Source organism: Hibiscus syriacus, unplaced genomic scaffold (assembly GCF_006381635.1).
Source record: "Hibiscus syriacus cultivar Baekdansim isolate YM2019G1 unplaced genomic scaffold, ASM638163v2 tig00116962_pilon, whole genome shotgun sequence".
Classification (NCBI taxonomy): Eukaryota; Viridiplantae; Streptophyta; class Magnoliopsida; order Malvales; family Malvaceae; genus Hibiscus; species Hibiscus syriacus.
This window is the reverse complement of record NW_024063488.1, coordinates 4,740,009-4,742,676: the sequence shown is the minus strand read 5'-3', so window position 1 is coordinate 4,742,676 and position 2,668 is coordinate 4,740,009.

Below are 2,668 nucleotides of genomic sequence, written 5' to 3'. Positions count from 1 at the left end.
GAATCATGTTCATGTGTAATCTCGACAGTATTTAACATGCAGGTTCTAAAATGCCAATGTCAAATTCGACACACTCAATCAACAAAATGAGAGCGAAATGATATGTTCGTAAAGGCTCAATCTCACCAAATTGTTTTCTTGCATTGAGCTAATCACATTTCAACCAACAAAATCATGAAATATCACAAAAATACCAACTTATCACAATCCATGCTATCCATTATCAAGAATATCATAACCTAAATAATCATGTGTTCCTAAACAAGCATATCATTCCAAAAATTTTCACCAAGACAAAGACATCAATGAAATTTCCGACCAATTCAACCAACACATACTAGATTCAAAGCATAAAGACAAACGAAAGGAAATTCAATCCTATACTCTACTCCCTCACTTAAAGCGTTTGCCTCAAAACGAAAAATTAAAATACAAGAGAAGGAATAGAGTACTCCCCTGATCTAGTGTCGATCGCGACCACGGCCTCGACCGCGATGAGAGGTGCTAGGACGGAGGTATGAGAGAATTTCTGTGATGTTTATCTCGATAGAGTGGAGACGGTCGTGGACTTCATCCATTTGTGACTGCATATCTGGGCGTGGTGCTGCAGGAGGCAGTGCTGGTGCGTGTCGACGAGTGAAGACGTGCTCGCTGCGATGAGTGAGGACACCCAGCGGAACGAAGTAAGATGCAGTTCGGCAAGTAGGCCCATGGAATCCAAGCAACGCTCATCTAAAGCATCTGTAGAAAAAGCATAAGTAAATCGTGTTACATCAAAGCGAGCGATGCGAGCAGCTAAATGTGTAATGTAAGGGCCAAGGATAAGTGGGCGGTTGGATCGGATAACGATCTCAAAAGCCCGAGCAAACAAAAACCGAGGTTCACATGCTCGCTGGCGGACATGCACCATAAAAAGAATAGCTCGACGTGGCTTAAGGAGGACGATGAGTCATTCCGGCCAGAATAGTTGTAAGCGAGGAAGCGATGGATATAACGCAAGGCCGGGTCGCGGATAAGGTGGGCTCGCGTCGTGCGGGCGTTAAATGTTGGTTCTGCTAAACCCGTGAGCACCACATAAGCCGTGTCGGCGTCGAAACTCTGTGGAATCTCAAGCAAAGCGGTAAATACGAATGACTCGTGACATCCATCACGAACCCCATAGCAAGATTAAATTCCGATATAGACATTGAGAAGTAAGATCCACACAGTCAGAATGAGACAACATCTGGTGAACTAACATTAAGCAGGCGTTGGGGCGAAAAATTAAAAGTTGCATAAAATTAAAACACAAGTTCATAAAACGTTCCACAATTAATCATCGGATAAAGTTCCCAACCAATGGCAACAAAGTATGCGTGAACAGATTCACGTAAATGCAATGTTTCCAGAGTACGCATCGGAATATATTTAGCGACACGGAAAGGGCGATGTCTTACCGATTCGAAACGTACCAGTTCGTCATTGGAGAATTGTAAATAACTGCGCATCGTCTCTTCGGGGGGAACTGCGTATGATCGTCCTCGATGGTTGCGCTCCAGGTTTTCGTGGGTTGGTGGGGGTTGTCGGGTACGTCCCCCGAGCTAGGTGGATGGGTTGGCGAAGTATCACGGTCATGGTGTTTCCGAGAGCTGGATGTCGCGGGTGATGGATCTAGGGGTGGAAATCCGGCAGTGAAGTCCTCTGTAAAACCATAGACATGGTGGTACATTAGCAAAGGTTGAATTGATACGGGCTAGAGTTTACCTCGGGAGCATTATCCGATGTCGTCGACTGCATCGAGTATGACGGGAATGCTGTCCGTCGTGAGCGAGATGACGTTGCCTCAGTGGCATAGAGTGAAACGACGGAGATGGAGATCGCGGAGGGGATGGGCGACGAGATGTGCTTGGACCGGACGGAAGGAGGCGGTCGGCACAAATGCCGAATGGTATGGCGATATCGGAGCCGGGCCATAACTTTGTGTTGATCGAACCGGGGGTTGCGACGGTTGGGAATCGGAGTCGCTTGGCACCTCGACGAACGCCAGGGCGTTTGAGCGGCGTCGTCCTCCAAGTATGGTGGGAGGCGGAGCGTCGGTGGCATCGGGTCAATTTCGCGTGCGTACCATAGCGGGATAAGGAGAAGCGTGGTGTGTCGCAGCCACCGGCGATGATAAGGAGGAGGCGTGCGTTTGGGGGGGTTGTCGAGTAGGAGATGATAAGGAGAGGAAGTTTATGTGACTTGGGTTGAAGTTGATACTGCCGTGCGGGAGATGAGTTTGAGTCAAAATGGGTTTAATTGTTTAATGATAAAGTGTTTGAAATTTGAAAAAAATGGATAGATAGTGATAGGTTGGGGTCCACGCAATATCAAATTGGGGGAGAGGATAAAGTGGGCGGCATAATCATCAAAAGGGGGGGAAAGAAATATTTTGGTTTCGTGCGCCGAGTCCCCTTTGGGTTCTGCTAACATGCGCCGTTAATTAAAAGGCGCGCATAGGATTCTTTTTTTGTTCCCTCTCTGCTCGATCGTGCATTGTAAGTTTCGGGTTTAGAACTTTCGAATGGAAATTTGCAACTCTTTGTCGTTTAAGTTCGAATAAAAATATTCGGTTTCTGCAAAATAAAAATAAAAAAAATAAATTAAACACGCTGGTCGAACAAAAATAAAAATTTAACGGAAAATAATG